The following is a 17829-nucleotide window of genomic DNA, read 5'->3' on the forward strand; positions in this document are numbered from 1 at the left end:
TTTTTCCAAATAATTTGTATAATTTTGGAATTAATTGTTCTTTAAATGTTTGGTAGAATTCATCTGTAAAGCCATCTGGCCCTGGGGATTTTTTCTTATTGACTTCATTAATGGCTTGGTCAATTTCTTTTTCTAATATGGGTTTATTTAAGGATTTTATTTCCTCTTCAGTTAACCTGGGCAGTTTGTATTTTTGTAAAGATTTATCCATTTCATTTAGATTGTCAAATTTATTAGAATACAGTTGGGCAAAATATTTCCTAATTATTGCTTTAATTTCCACTTCATTGGTGGTAAAAATCACCCCTTTCATTTTTGTGTGTGGGGTTTTTTTTTTTTTTGGTAAGGCAATTGGGGTCAAGTGACTTGCCCAGGGTCACACAGCTACTAAGTGTTGAGTGTCTGAGGCCAGATTTGAATTCAGGTCCTCCTGAATCCAGGGCCAGTGCTCTATCCACTGTGCCACCTAGCTGCCCCTACCCCTTTCATTTTTGATACTGGGAATTCAGTATTTGACAAAAACTGCTGGGAAAACTGGAAGATAGTATGACAGAAATTAGGCATAGACCAACATCTTACACCTTATACTAAAATAAGGACAAAATGGGTACATGATTTAGACATAAGAGGTGATACTATAAGTAAATTAGGAGAAGAAGGAATAGTCTACTTTTCTGATTTTTGGAAAGATGAATAGTTTATGACCAACCAAGAATATTATGAAATGCAAAATGGATGATTTTGATTACATTAAATTAAAAGTTTTTGTACAAACAGAAACAATGAATCCAAAATTAGAAGAGATGCAGAAAGCTGGGAAACACAAAAAAGGAAAATAATAAATGTTGGAGAAGCTTGGGAAAATTGGAATATTAATGCATTGTTAGTGGAACTGTGAACTGATCCAACCATCTAGAGAACAATTTGGAATTATGCCCAAAGGGCTATAAAGCTGTGTACCCTTTGAGCCAGCAATACCACTTTTGGCTCTTTTCCCCAAAGAGATCATAAAAAAGGGAAAAGGACCCACATGTACAAAAATATTTATAGCTGCTCTTTTTTTTTGGTGGCAAGGAATTAGAAATTGAGGGGTTGCCCATCAATTGTGGAATGGCTGAACAATTGATGGTATATGAATGTAATGAAATTCTATTGTGCTGTAAGAAACCATGAGCAGGAGGATTTCAGAGAAACCTGGAAGGACTTGCATGAACTGATAATGAGTGAGATGAGTAGAACCAGAAGAACATTATACACAGTATTATCAACATTATGTGTTTTTGTTTTTTTTAGTGAGGCAATTAGGATTAAGTGATTTGCTCAGGGTCACACAGCTAGTAAGTGTCAAGTGTCTGAGGTCAGATTTGAACTCATGTACTCCTGATTCCAGGGCTGGTGCTCTATCCACTGCGCCACCTAGCTGCCCCTGATCAACATTATGTGTTGATCAACTGTGATAGACTACATTCTTCTCACCAATCCAACTGTACAAGAAAGTTCCAAAGGACTCATGATGGAAAAGGCTCTCCAAATGTAGAAAAAAAGGAACTGTGGAATATGGATGTTTATTGGACCATACTATTTCTTTCTTTTTTTTTTTTTTTTGGTGCTGTCATTTTTCTTTTTTGAGGTTTTTCTTTTTTGCTCTGATTCTTCTGTTATAACATGACTAATACAGAAATATGTTTAATGTTATATATATATATATATATATATATATATATAACCTATATCAGATTACCTGCTATTTAGGGGAGAGGGGGTAGGAGGGGAGGGAGGGAGAAAAATTTGAAATTGGAAATCTTACATAAACAAATGTTGAAAACTATCTCTACATGTAACTGACAAATAAAATACTTTTATTATGAAATTTATTTAATGCTTCTTCTGGGCACTCCTACACATAGGCACTATGTGATGAACCTGCATTGCTATCCCCTTGCCTTGATTAAAAGACCATTTGGTATTTATACTTTGGTAGACATCTTTAAGACATCTTTAACTCAAGTTGGCAGATATCTACATACCTATATCTATATATGCACATACAGGTATATACAAACATTCACCTATGTGTATACATGATATGCATACATATACATACATATAGTTGTGTGTGTGTGTATATTTATAATCCATTTATTGTTCTGCATGCATGCACATACTATTATACTGTATAAATGTCAAAGATGTTCTATGCTGGTTGACAAATTATAGCATTTTGGAGAAAAATAATATTTTCATTTGATAGCCATTCAATTTTAAACAATTGAAATCACTTTTCTTCCTCCTTTTCCTTTTGCTTCTCCTCCTCTCCTTCTTCCAGTCAATACCACTCTATCTTGCTACCACTGTGTCTGCTTATGAGATAGAACTGAGCGTAGTAAAGGTATGAGGTTCAGGGCAAGTCCCTAGTCTCAGTATAGGAGTCAGTTTATCATGGAGATTCCCACCCTTGGGGGAAAAGGGTTATCACTCCTAGACCTTGCACTCTACAATACTTAAAATGACTCTTGGAAGAGACAGAAAATTGTTAATATAATGACAGAAAATTGTTAGCAACAAATATTACTTTCCACTTTTTTTTTTCTTTTTAGTGAGGCAATTAGGGTTAAGTGACTTGCCCAGGGTCACACAGCTAGTAAGTGTTAAATGTCTGAGGCTGGATTTGAACTCAGGTCCTCCTGACTCCAGGGCCGGTGCTCTATCCACTGTGCCACCTAGCCTCCCCTACTTTCCACTTTTAATAATCCTAGTAATGTCAGAATTTCAGTAATGTCCTTACATTCCTACTCTTAAGTTATTTATTCTTCATTTGGTTGACCTGAACCACACCCTAAGTCCTCCTACCCTTGTAAAGTCTTAAGATGGATTTCATTTTCCAATAATGCTCTTGACTACCTGCATTGGGAATTCATGAAGGGCAAAACAGAATGAAATGGTTCTCCTTGCTCAGATAGCCAGACTATTATGGTCTTATGACCAGTTCTTGCTATCTCATACTACCTCTTCCCCCTCCACTCCTAAATGTATAAAGAACGTTTTTATGGGTCTCTTGGTTGGGAAATCAACTGTGCTATCTTCACTCATGGGAAATCCCCCAGGGTGGCAACTGTGCTACCCCGTTCTCTCAATTAAACAAGCTTTATTCCTCAACTCATGGCTTTGATTTTAAAGTAAGTGGAGCTTCAGGGCAATTAAATCTTGTCCTAGATTAAAGCATTACCAGAAGTCATGTTTTGTTTCATAGGCTTGCATCCACAAATTTGTTTATGATTGAAGGAGCCAGACTATCAGAGTTGAAGGGACTGTCTTCCATTTGAGCAAATGACTTTGTCAAAAATTAAATACAGCTTTTATTTGCCTGTCTCCTATAGAAAAAAAGAACAATAAATTGATTTGAGACATCAATTTTATAATATCTTCTACAATTTGTTTCCATATCTGTCCTCCTATAAGCAAAACAGATTAGAGAACATAATGTCTCCTACAGGAAAAACCAGATCAGAGACAGACAGAAAAAAAACATAATACCAATTTGTTTTGTCCCAAGAAGAAATAAGCATGATCATACTGGATACCCCTTCCAAAGGGGCTCAGAGACTCGCTCTTTCTGAGGGTATATATGTTTTTGTTTTGTTTTTGTTTTGTTCACTGATTACAGGGTATTGTCAGTTTCATTAGCATGATACAAATCAACCCAAAAGCAAATACTACAAAAAGAAAGGATGTAATGCAAAGCAGTTTTAACAATTTCATTTATAACAAGTATGGAGGAAATATAGAAGCACCATGATAAGATTATAAGATTCCAAAAAGGAATTTGACAAGGATGAGGATGCCCAGATGTCCCCATAAGATAGCAAAATAAACCTGCAGTCAAAAGGATCTGATTTCTGACCTCAGACATTAGTTTTTGACCCTGGGGAAGTCACCTAACTTGTGATTGCCTCGGCTCACTATCCTTAGGAAAGAAGTCACTAGGTAGGAACTTTTATCTGCTAGCTATCTGGGTTCAGCTTGGAGTTCAATTGAAGGACATTTTGCTCCCATTAACCCAGGGTTTCATAAAAAATACTTTTGGATAATAAGGCAACTCCATCTAATCCAGGTAATCCATACATTCATATTAACAATTACGTCCTGCCCCTTATATTCATGGAACTTGGTTCCTCCATGGTCAATGATTCATGGTTTAGAGCATTTTCGGACAGAGAAGAGGCTTGCTTAGGGGATAAAGGAATTCCCTGTTGGGGAGTCAGCTCTGGGAAAGAAGGAAAGAAGCATGAAGCTAGACTCTAGTTAGAACAAACTGACATGTTTATTCAGCACATATTCTGTTTTCTTTTTTTTTTTTTGGATGAGGCAATTGGTGTTAAGTGACTTGCCTAGGGTCTCACAGCTAGTAATTGTTAAGTGTTTGAGGCTGGATTTGAACTCAGGTCCTCCTGAATCTAGGGCCAGTGCTCTATCCACTGCGCCTCCTAGCTGCCCCTTCAGCACATATTCTTAACCATGAGAGATTTAGTAGAAAAAGGGATTCTAGTCAATTGGGGAAGTTTTTGTTAGGTGGAAAATGGTACCACAGTGTCTTAGGTTTAGGGGAATTTATATTGAACTTTTTCAACTATTTGTTAAATAGCAATCTCAGAAAAAGGAGTAGCAGGGCTTCACAAGAAAGCCAAGAAACCATTAAAATCCTGTGGGTGATTGATAAGGCTGGATGAACCAGGGCCATTTCATGTTAATTAGGCAATCCTAAAAGGTTACAGATAGATGCTGAGGGCCACAGGGCTAGGCCATTATGGCCAACTGACAGGTTGCCTCAGGGTAAATAGGGCAGAAATTGCCACATATTCCTGTCACTACCTTACATTTATTTAGCACTTTAACTTAAAAATTATGGGTAAAAGCATTATTCAATCCCTGTCATATATTTAGAAAGACTTGTGAAAATTGATGAATGTTTGTGACAGGACAAAGGGGAAAAGAGGCATTGGTATTTTATGACAAGCAACAGTTTTAACAAAGGTAGTCAGTAGTTGTTGGAAAGAAGACTGGGTTTTAGAGTGTAACAATAGGAATGATACCACCTGATGGAGAATTACTGTAGAAAAGCTCTGCCATGAGGTGAAGGTCTCTGAGGGCAAGACCATGCGTCTTTTCTTTGGCATCAGGAAGTGACGTTTGCTTGTGGAAGGAAGAAGGGGGAGCCTGGCGCTCTGAGGCTCTCTCTTTCCTGAAGATTCTGGTGGAGAAGGGAGCTAGAAATGCGCTCTCCCTTTAATAGATAGATGAATGTAGGCCTTTCTCTCTCTCTTTACCAAATTCTTATTCTCCTTAATAAATGATTAAAAGTCTAACTCTTGCTAAAGCTTATAATTTATTGGCAACCACTAATTAGATAGAATTTTAGCCTTTACAAATGGCTGACCGCGAAGAGGAAAGCTGAACCTCAGTCTTCTGATCTTCCTGTTGGGTAAGAAATTTCCCCTACTCTGTCCCTTTAAACTGCTAAGTACCAGCTGTTTTTCCCTTTAAATTTTCAAATGGGTTTTTTCAACTCCCTAAATACCATATTTCTTATTTTATTCTGTTTAACCAGACAAATGGGGAAAAGATAATGTTAATGCTTTGTTTTTGTGGATTTTCTATTTTTATTTTTATTTTTGTTAGAAGAACCAGCAAGGTGCTCACACAAGAGAATATAAATATCCCCTTCTCTCCCAATCATGCTTTTTCAGGGAAACCTCTGATTCCTGCAACTTTTCCAAGTTCTAACACTAATTGTTGTTCTAATTTTGCATGCCTGGAGGCAACGACACAACCTCTAGAAGCTTTTAATCCCCTAGCAGTGGGGGAAGGAGAAGCCAGGCCTGAGTTCAAAATCAAGTCTGATTCAAATTGCCCTGGTCCCTCCCTTCCTCTCCAGAACTCACCTTCTACCCCTCTCTTGGCCAAGCTCCTTGATTCACCTGCCAGGGAAGTCCAGAGATCTAATGTGCATGTGCAGTTTTCTCTACCTGCATTTGCAGCTTCTACATTTGCAGCTTCAGGCTCAGCCCTTCCCCAGCTTGGCTGTGCTTCTGACTCAACTCTAGAAAGCTTTTTAAATTCCAAATATGCTCATTTTGTTCATAATTTTGCTAATCTGCTTTTGTCTTTAATTAGTAACCTTCTAAAGCATTTGTACGGTGAAAGGACTGACAGACAATATAGAGGGGTTAAAGAAGACAAACTTAAGCTGAACAAAAATGGCAATCATCATCATAGTTCAAGACTCCACTTCTTTTGCCATAGAAGGGTACATATTTTACAGAAATGTAGAAGTAAGCAGCAAGGTATTGATATGAGTATTGGTTTTAGATACTGGAATCAAAAGTGTTGTAAATTAACTCAGAGTAATAGTATCAGTTCAGAGGTTACATAGCATTTCTATGCTATTACTTCTACATTTTGAAATTAATGGTATGGGTCTATTTTCATAGAGATTTTCAAGCTTTTGAGATTGTGTTTTATACTTAGTTTTTTTTTAAAGAGAATATTTGTAAAAGCTTTTTATAGTCATGCGATCAAGTTTATATTTTATAATACTCATTAATATTAAGTTCATATTCATTTAGATTTCTCTAGTTTGAATTTCATTGTCATTTATTGTTCCATGTGTATTTTCTTCTATTCATTCATCTATCTAATTTTGAAACATTGCAAGATGGTTTTGATTTCATAATACAATGTTAATTCTAGGAGTATTGTGCTCCCATATTCTGAGATGTTTGTTTTTGTAACTTTTTTCTCTCAAATGATTAATTGATCAAACTCTTTAAAGCATTTCCCTGGCAAATTGGTTGCCATGGCAAGGGTAAATTGATTCTAGAAGTATTATTTTTGATAAGCATATTCAAAAAAAAAAGAGGGGAACATTTGTAAAAGTTTTCTTTTTTCAAAAAAGAAGTTTTCATTGAGATTGTGTTGTGTTCTAACTTGTACTTAAATATGTTCTGATTTTTCACAAAAGTAATTGTATACTAAGTAAAAAAAAGGTATTATTTGAAATTGTTACATAATTGTATATTATATTCTGAGTCAAGGTACATTCACATTTTTGCAATCATTTATTATTCTCAATTTTTAAATCCATATGAGACTTGGATTATAGGAACTTATCATTTAAGACATTAATTGTCTTTATGCTGAGTTATCAGATGCCAGTTGGCCAAGATGCCATCCAATCACAAGAGGAATACATGCAAGAGCAGACATTGAACTGTCACATGAGGGGAGACATGCAGGAAGTCAAGGTATGTCCAAGGGAATGGCTTTTGACAAATGTTGAGGCTGGATTTTCTTGTTTTAATTTTTTTTTCTTTTTCCCCACAATACTACACAGATGACTGGAAGTTTTGATCCCAGCCATCTCATTCTACACCTGGCTTCTATGCCCCCTCCTATATGCCTGATGCCATGGACATCTCAATCCCATGCATCTGATTAAGTCTGACTCAGTTTCCTCCAGTACGTTTGGTGGCATGGACATATATTCCATCCATCTATTTTAAGCCTGGCATACTGCATGGGCAGTATATATTGCTCAAGTGTGGGAATGCTCACATCCCATCATTTCTCTGTTCTTTTATGGTAACCCCCAAAATTATCTCAGGTGTCATGATAAATACAGTTTTGAATTTGGCCTTGACATCTGTTACCAATTATATTAGATTCTTTAATTTCTCATAATGGCATAAGGATAATTAGGTAGATGATGCAAAAAGTGATGAAACACAGATGAAAATTATTTTTAGAAATTAATATCACAGCAGTTATCTTCTCAATTTACCCTCCATAAGGGGGGGACTATAGTAATATTAAGTTTTAAAGAATGTTTCAATTTTTGTTTTAGTATGTGTTTCATGTGTAACAACTAAGATTCTGAATTCCCTTAGACATGTTTTTGAGGACTTTCATTGTTTTATTTGATTATTGACAAAGATATTTTAAAGTTGTGTTAAGCTCAATTTTGAAGGAAATTTTCCTGTCTGATTACCAGCATCCACACATCAACCCCTGAAAAGGCTTCCATTCCACAACTACATCTAGAGGACATCTGAGAAAAGACTTTCAGAGACTTTAAATGAACAGTTTTGTTTTGTTATTATTGTTTTTTTCTTTTCTCTTTCTGTTATAATACATACTACCTGTTACATGTACTCTCTGCAGAGGTCCTCCCTTTGCAAAACCAATGTCAAAGTGGCGGTTCATGAGGACAAAAAACTGGCCCTCTGGCCAAAACTTTCCTCTCTCCCTTTTCTATATTGTTATTAACATATTGTTAGCATAGGATATTTATATTGTTATTTTTGACTGTTTTAACAAGGAAACCCCCCCATTTCCTGAAGAAACAAAGGGGGGACTGTAATGATTGGAATGATGCCACATGCTGGAGACTTACTGTAGAAAAGCTCTGCCATGAGGTGAAGGTCTCTGAGAGAAAGACCATGCATCTTTTCTTTGGCATCAGGAAGTGGCAATTGCTTGTGGGAGGAAGAAGGGGGAGCCTGGCGCTCTGAGGCTCTCTCTTTCCTGAGGACTCTGGTGGAGAAGGGAGCTAGAAATGTGATCTCCCTTTAATAAATAGATGAATGTAGGCCTTTCTCTCTCTCTTTACCACATTCTTATTCTCCTTAATAAATGCTTAAAAGTCTAACTCTTGCTAAAGCTTGTAATTTATTGGCAACCACTCATTAGGTATTTTAGACAGTATAGCTACAATTTTAGTGTTTACAAGAGCAATGACCATGGTCTGAAGATGTCAAGAAAGAAAAGACAAAAGACAAAGGAATGAACACTGAAAATGAGACAGGGGTCTAACAAAGCTTTCATTATCTGAAAAATTGTTCAGTGGCCTTTTTATTACTTGTTTCAAGACCGCTTCATCTGTGTAGTCACATACAATGAGCTTTTCAGTGGCAGCTGATAACTACAGCTGATAACTAGGAGGTAAGGGAAGGAGAAGGGTAACAGAATGGCATTTATGCTAAGTGCTTTTACAAATATCATCTCAATTGGTCCTCATAATAAACTTGTGATGTAGGTGCTTCTATTTTCCCTATTCTAAGGTTGGGGAAACTGAGGCAATCACAAGTTAGATGACTTCCTGGGGGTCAAAAATTAATGTCTGAGGTCAGAAATCAGATCCTTCTCACTGCAGCTTCAGGCTCTATTTCTCTGCCACCAGCTGCATTGGTCATGCTAATAATATTGTGCTTCTTTCTCAGATCCAAATGTTGTGACTCAAATAATTTTTACCAACTGCCTCTTCAACTTTGCTTGCTGCCTTCCCTGACTTCCTTCAAGTCTTAGCTAGAATCTCACTTTCTGCAATAATCCTCTCCCAGCCTTCCTTGTTCTTGTCCTTCTTAATTAAGGGAGAAGGGAGCTAGAAATGCGCTCTCCCTTTATTAGATAAATGAATGTAGGCTTTTCTCTCTCTCTTTACCAAATTCTTATTCTCCTTAATAAATGCTTAAAAGTTTAAACTCTTGCTAAAGCTAATAATTTATTGGTGACCACTCATTAGGTATTTTAGACAGTATAGCTATAATTTTAGCCCATTACAATAGCATACTAGTATATTTATAGCATAACAGTATTCTATCACAATCATATACCATAAATGGTTCAGCCTTTCCCTAATTATTCTGCATACCCATAATTTCCAATTCTTTGATACCACAAAATTAGCTGCTATATATATTTTTGTACAAATGGGTCCTGTTCCTTTTTCTTTGATATATTTGGGATACATAGCTAGAAGTGGTATTGCTTGACAAAGGGTATTAGTAGTTTTCTAGTTCTTTGGGCATAGTTCATATTGTGTGCCAGAATGATTGGACTAGTTCATAACTCCACCAACCCTGCATTAGTGTCCCAGTTTTCCACATCCCCTCTAGCATTTGTCATTTTCATTTTTTGTCATGTTAGAAAATCTGATAGTTGTGAGATGCTATTTCAGAGTTGTTTTAATTTGCATTTCTCTAATCAGTGGTGATTTAGAGAATTTATTTCAGGTGTACATTGAAGAATTTATCACATTTTCACATCACTTGAAAAAAGTTGTCACAAATTAATTTGATTGATTATATATACATACACACACATATATACATATACATAAAATTTTCTTTTTTCAAATCAGTTATTTTAATTGAGCATAAATAGAATTTTTACTTCTTTTTCCAGTATAAGATTTCAGTAGGATCAATACCAATTTCCATTTGAAAATGGAATAAGAAATAGATACTGATTTATCAATTAAAGTATATATTATAGATAATACATGTTTTGTAGAGATAAGTTAATTCATAATAAACATATTCTACCTGATAGAGACAGCAGCACTGTAAAAAGAACTATAAATTCAAAAGAAAAAGAAAAAAGATATATCTAATCTATCTATCTATCTATCTATATATATATACGTAATTTCATTAACTATATTAATCTAATAAAATCAGTACAACAAAGAAGACTAGGCATCTAGGCCTTCTTGTAGGACTGACTGCCTCTAAGTGGGGAGGGGAAGTATTCAGGCTATCATAGGCCTTTGTGGAATGTTTCCTCATTGCATGTAATAAATACTTTCTATTTCTATTCTGATTTGCATCCCCAAATTTTGTCTTAATTTCAGAAATCCCAGGGTAAACTTGGAGGGTTCATGGATGAATTATAATTGAAGTATATGTTTCCAACTCATGTTGTGTGGCATCCATACAAAGAGTAAGATTATGAAAAAAGGCTGATGATGTGCCCACCCACAGATTTAAGAAGTTTGTTTAGTTTAGGGATCACTCAAGGATGGAATATTTCACAAAGATTTAGATTCACTCAGTAAAGGTTAAAGGAAACCTTGCTTCGGTCTAATCATCCAGGTGTTTTTTAAATCTTTGAAGCTTATCTAGACCCTGCAACAATCTATAGATTTAATTCTGAGACATCCCAACAGCACATGCAAACATCCCAGGAGCTTAAGGAAGAAACGGCATAGGAATGAGCTGTGACTTATACCTGACAATGTTCACAACACTCTTTTTTTCTATTCACTAATTAGCTAAGGAAAATCTGGCATAAATAATGTTTTATCTCCATCCAACTATTGTAGACTGGAAAAGAGATTTTCTGCAAAGTACTTATGTTAAGCACATATCCATATTAAGAAAATGCCATTACAGCAAGCACTGTGCAATATGTTATAATGAGATTTTGCTTGAATTTATCTGTACATCTTCAATAAAGAGGCTCTTTGTTGAAGATAAAGTAGGATTCTCCATGGAGCTAATTTTACTTAATCAAGGAAAAAAATTAAAGAAAACTTCAGGAGCATCATGCATCACAATGTACTTCTCAGTACAAAGTGCTATGAAAGTAATAATTGAGGTTGCCTACAAGTAAAGTAACAATAATGAGCTCCTGCCACTGCCTTCATCTAGTCACTTATTAAGTACAGAGCAGCTGATTGTTCCCATGTATAATAGTCAGCATTCTCCTTGATCATTTCCTGAAGGTCCAACTTAGCCAAATGCTTTGTAAAAAAAAAATCCCCATTAATGTGATTTGATCAACATCACTTATTGTATTCCTTCTCCCTTTCAATGTTAATATTACCCAAAATGTGTTCTTCTTAAAGAAACTCTATTTTTATTCTATCTCTTTCTACCTTCCTTCTTGGTGAATAATGCCATTTTTCCCTTAGGGATGTGACTTAAAATATATTTTATCTTTTGATTTTCTAATTCTTTTTCATTCATTTTTATTTTCATTGTTCTTTTTGTTGTTGAATGGATTTATTATTTAAGATATGTGGATAAAGTACATTTCAACCTTCTTGGTTTGCAGTTGAACATATTTTTGAAACTATATGAACTTACAAATGCTAGCAATTATAAACCACCTTTATAAGAATTTTAAATCCCCGAAACACACCTCCAAGGAAAAAGGTAGCCACCTAGGAAGTTATTTTAGGGCACCAGGAAGTTCAAATTAGGATAAGACCTCTTGAAGGAGGAGATTAAGAAAATGAGGAGATAACCTGCTTTTTCTCACTATAAATATAACCATCTTTCTTCCCCTATTTGAGACTCTTATCTCTTTGGTGCCCTGTGGTCATCACAGTATTTTAATAAAACTTGGGAAACTGAGTCACTGAGTTTTGTAATTCTTTTGGGATGCCTCACAATTAATTTGATCAATTAAATTCATCCCTACTACAACTTCGCTTTTCTGATCAGCAGTTTCCTTATATATAAAAGAAGAGGGTTGGACTAGATGCCCTTTTGGTTTCCTCTAATGATTATGAATTCAGTCAGTTATTTAATGAACATTTATCAAGTACCTTCTTTGTACTCCGCCTGTCCCCCTTCCTGAAGCAAAAAGCAAAATACACTTCCTGCTCTGAAAGAAATCTTAGACTAATAGGGGAGACAATATCGAAATAACTAGGTACAAAAATGTATTAAGGATAAAGTAGAGACAATCAATACAGGGAAGACACTAGAATTAAGGGGCATTGGGAAAGCTTCTTATATAGATAGTGGTATTTAGGTGGAACTTGAAGAAAACCAAGAAAGTCAGGAGACACAAATGAGGAAGGAAAAAAATCTAGGAATGAAGAAAGCCATTGAAAATGTTGAGAGTTAGTAGATAGACTGTCTTCTTTGAGGAACATCAGGGAGGTCAGTGGATTACAGAGTAAGAGAGAATAGATAGGTAGATTGTGTGTGAAAAGACTAGCAAAATGAAAATATGTGGGAAGCAGGTTATGAAGGGTATTGAATGCCACATGGAAGTTTCTATATTTGATCCTGCAGGTGATAGGGAGGTACGAGAGTATATTTAGTATGTATGGAGTTTGGTGTGCTGGCTGGGGAAAAGAGTCACATGTACTTGGGCTTTAGGAAGATCACTGGCATCTGAGTGAAGGATGAAATGGAGTGATTGAGAGACTTGTATGAGAGGAGAGGGTTGTTATGAAAAAAATACATATTTTTTTGGTGGGGCAATGGAGGTTAAGTGACTTGCCCAGGGTCACACAGATAGTAAGTGTCAAGTGTCTGAGGTCAAATTTGAACTCAGGTACTCCTGAATCCAGGCCCGGTGCTTATCCACCTAGCCACCCTGAAAAAATGTTTTGAAGGTAAAATCAACAGGCTTTGGTAACAGATTTTATAAAGGAAGTGAGAGAGTAAGGAGATAAGGATGTCATCTAGGTTAAGACTAGAATGATAGTGGTTCCTTCCACAGATATGAGATGCAACAGAAGACAAGGAAAGAGTGAAGATAAATGAGAGAGTGGGATAAAAGAGGGGACAATATGCTGGAGAAGGCAGGTTACAGTGGTATCACTTGTATATGTAGAGGGGTTTACCTTTACAAGAAGAAGTGCCATGTGGGATGGGGTGAATGGTATCTGGCAGATATGAATTAAGTAGGAGGGGAGAAAAGGGAGTCCTCAATGAATGGCCTCAATTTTTTTCAGTGAAATAACTGATGATTTTCACCTGAGATAGTGGGGAAGGAATAGCTATGGGAAGTTGCAGGAGGTATGGAAACATTTGGAAAACAATTATGAAGAGAGAAAGTGAGTCAACTAGGAAAACATAAATGATGGCCTTGCTACAGTGAAGTCACATTTGAGATTGTGCAGCAAGAATGATTAGTAGATCTAGTTAGCACAGTTTCATGATTTTCTCCATGATTGTTTGGCAGTATTTGAGCAGCAGAGACAAATGTTCCATACATAGATACTGCAGTGTCTCTCAGGATACTTTTTTCCTTCCCTCCATCCACCTAAAACATCATCTATTCCTATTCCTTGTCATACAGACACTAAGCTGCCCTGACCTGATAGCACCACCTAATGGCTCATTAGAATCTAAGATATTTGCCTCACCAATCCTTTTGTTGTTTTCAGGAATATTGTGTGTGTGTGTATGTGTATACATACATACATACATACATACATACATACATACATACATACATACATACATACATACATACACACACACACATATATATGTGTATGTGTATATATATATATATACATACATACATATTGTGTGTTTATATATGTTTATATATATATAAATATATATATATAAATATAAATATATATATAAATATATAAATAAATAAATATATATATATATATATATATATATATATATATATATACACACATGCATACTATGCTCTTCCTTTTCACCTGCTTTTAGTTAATTCCTCTTCAGGCAATCATTTTCTTACACATATTTAAACACATTTTCATGCAAAGGACACAAAATCATTTATGATTCTTTGTTGACTTGAGGACAAAAAAATGTTCAGTTCTTTATATTTTTATCCACAGGACCATGTACAATGACAAGCACATAATTAGCATTTAATTAATATTTCCTCATTAATGGATGGCTATATTAGACATTCTTTTCCTTGAATTTTTCAACTTTTGTTATATACCCTCATATAAATCTGTATTTGCTTACTGTTCAATTAATAAGCTTAAAGACCATGGTTCTAATTTTGATAGATAAATACGAGCAGAAAGAGCGATGCACATATATATTAAGGAAAATTGGAGTGAAATTATAAATGATAAATAACCAGTAAATCATCAATTTCTGAAATGCCTAGAAACCCCTTCAGCATTCCTCCAATTAGCCCCATCTAACTTTTCAACTTTTGGTAATTTAATGTTTTTATTTCTTCAGGTTCTAGTACTCAAAATAACATTTGAAAACAACTATTTTTTTCTTATTCAAGGTCATTTCTCCCATTTAATTCAATCACTGAAGATATATTGTTTTCTGCTATTTTTTGTTGCCCATACAAGACAGGACTAAATGTTTGTCTGCTGTAGGAAAGGTTTGTGAGTTGTGTCCCCTGTGTGTGACTTGGAGGCTTTGGGGATTTATTGTAACTAACACATACTACTTAACGTTAAAAAAACCCCAATATTTCATGGACATCATAATTTTCTTCTCATATTAAAGATATAAAATTTGTAAACATTTATATGTATATATGTGGGTATACATTTATATATATATATATAATATGTTCATAGACGTGTGTGTATATTTAATACTTCTTGTTTTATTTTCTGACATGGTATACCCTAGGTATATTGTCTACCTTTCTTGCATTGGCTCTGTTAAATCTCTATAGCACCTAAAGAATGCATGAGATGATGATGATGATTAGGATAATGTGTTGTGTGTGTGGAGAGATCACTTGGAATCTAAAAATATTTATATGATTGTTTCTTTGGGAAATTATATTTTTCTTTTCAAAATAATGACAATAAATGAAGATTAGAATGAAAATCCATTGTTTTACACATAGATCAGCATCACTTAAAATTAATTTGGAATATGTGCTATTCTCCATATACAAAGAAAACATTTCTTTATCACGTCTCTTTCTATATCGCTAGCATCTATTCCCAGTTCTCCACCCATATGGTCACCACCTTAATTCAGACCCTCCTCATCTCTTCCTGGGACTATAGTAATAGTCTCCTATTTGATTTCCTACTCCCATGTTTTTCCCCTCTTTAACCCATCTATCCTATATGAACCAAAGTCATATTCTTAAAACACACTCACTTCAGGGGCTTCCAGTTGTCTCAAGGACAAAATATAAATTCCTTTGTTTGCAATAAAGTCTCTCCACAATCTGCTTACAGCCTTCTATTACAGATCTATTATACCTTACTATTCTTTATGCACAGCATTCTGTCTCCCACATCTATGACTTTTCAGAGTCTCTCCCCCTTGACTCGAATACACTTCCTTCTTTCCTACACCTCTTAGACTCTCTAGCTGGCTTCAAAGATGATCTCAATTTCTACCTTGCTAGTTCCACCTCTCATTATTACCTTAAATATTACCTTATATTTCTTTTATACATATTTACATTTCTGTTTTTTTAATTACTAATATCTGTCCTAAAAGCCTTTTTTTTTTGTAGATGGAGAACCTCATGCCTTTCCAGTCCATAATCTCTACTTCTACTACAATCCCTTCATACTGAAGCCTTAACATCTCTTCATCTAAAGCTTTGATCAATTCACCAGGTTTGCATGTTAGAGGTGCCCTCTGCTGCTGCTGTTGTCATTTCTCAGTCATGTCTAACTCTTCATGACCCAATTTGGGGGTCTCCTTGGTGTCAGTGGAGTGGAACTGGTCTCTAACCTATGAATGACTAGAGCCAAATGGAGGAAGGTAGAGACAGAAGAGTCAGGAATTAAATAGTTTTATTTTCAGAATGAGTTAAATGGCTTGCAAGCAAATAGAAACTATAGACACATGTGCTGGTCCCTGCCCCTAGTGAGGGGACCTGAGGAAGTGTGGGGAGATCTCAATACTTATATTTATAGCTATGCAAGTGTGCTGTAGCCCTGACAATGAGGGGGTAACAGCAAGAATGTGACAAGTTTTATTCATTGCAGAATTTCAAGACTAGAACATGAGTATTTTCTGAGCTTATCCAGTACTTGTCTTAACTCAGAGAACACCTGATCAATTATGTGATTTTGCCAGTGGGTGAGGTGAGCACAAAGGATGGTTATCTTGCCAAGCTCAAGGTACAACTTACTCACTGGGCTTAGCTCTGGGAAACAGGGGTTTCCTAATATTTTGTCATTAACAAAGATATAGGAGTTGTTGACACTTCCTTCTTGAGCACATTTTACAGATGAGGAACATAGTAAGTGCTTAATAAATGTTTGATAAATTAAATTGAAGTGGCACCATGTAAGTTCCTTGGAGACAGGAACTGCCTCACTTAGTTGGGTGCTTGGTAGTAGTAAGTACTTAATGCTTATTGATTGACTGCTTATTCATAGATTTCCTTGGGCTATTTTCCTAGTAATGAAACTCATTAATTTTGGAATGGATATTATTCAGATATAAGTACTTGTATCAGTTCCCTATAGATCTTGGATATAAGAATTTTACCAGAGATCTTTAATAAAATATTTTACTAATTTGTTATTTCTCTTATTCTAGTTCTATTGATTTTGTTCATGAAAATAACTTTCAGTTTTAAATGATCAAAACTGTCACATTTGTATTTTACAATCACTTATCTTTTGACCTAACTCCATTTTTTTTTTTATTAATTTCATGCTGCAAACAATTGAAGGCACCTAGGTGGCTCAGAAAGTAGAGCACTGGACTTGTAGTCAGGAAGACCTGAGTTCAAATATAACCTCAGACTCTTACTGGCTGTGTTGAGACCACCTAAGTTCAAATTTCACCTCAGACACTGACTAGTTGTTTGAAGTTATTTAACCGCAATTATTTTAAACATCTGGGGCCATCTCCAGTAATCCTGATATGTGCCTTGCTCTTGGACCCATATGGCTCCTGAAGAGAAACTGAAGTTGGTGAATTTGCACAGCCCATCCTCACTTAAATCCAATTCATTGCATGAATGACATCTGTCACAGTCCTCATTGAGAACAAAGAACAGACAACAACAGCTGTGTGACTCTGGGCAAATCACTTAACCTGTTTGCCTTAATCCTCTGGGGCAGGAAATGACAAAACACTCTAGTTTCTTTGCCAAGAAAACCCCATGGACAGAATTGATGTGGTATGGTCATGAAGAGACAGATAGGACTCAAAACAAAAATAAATAAGTGAATTAAATAAGCACTTGTGGAATACTATATGGAAATAAATATATTCTGAGTTGTCAAGAGACTTAACTCTTATTTTGATTTATAAGCTGTCAGGTTTGTTAGCCTGATTAAGTGTGTATTTATTT

This window comes from Dromiciops gliroides, chromosome 1, assembly GCF_019393635.1.
Source record: "Dromiciops gliroides isolate mDroGli1 chromosome 1, mDroGli1.pri, whole genome shotgun sequence".
Taxonomy (NCBI): domain Eukaryota; kingdom Metazoa; phylum Chordata; class Mammalia; order Microbiotheria; family Microbiotheriidae; genus Dromiciops; species Dromiciops gliroides.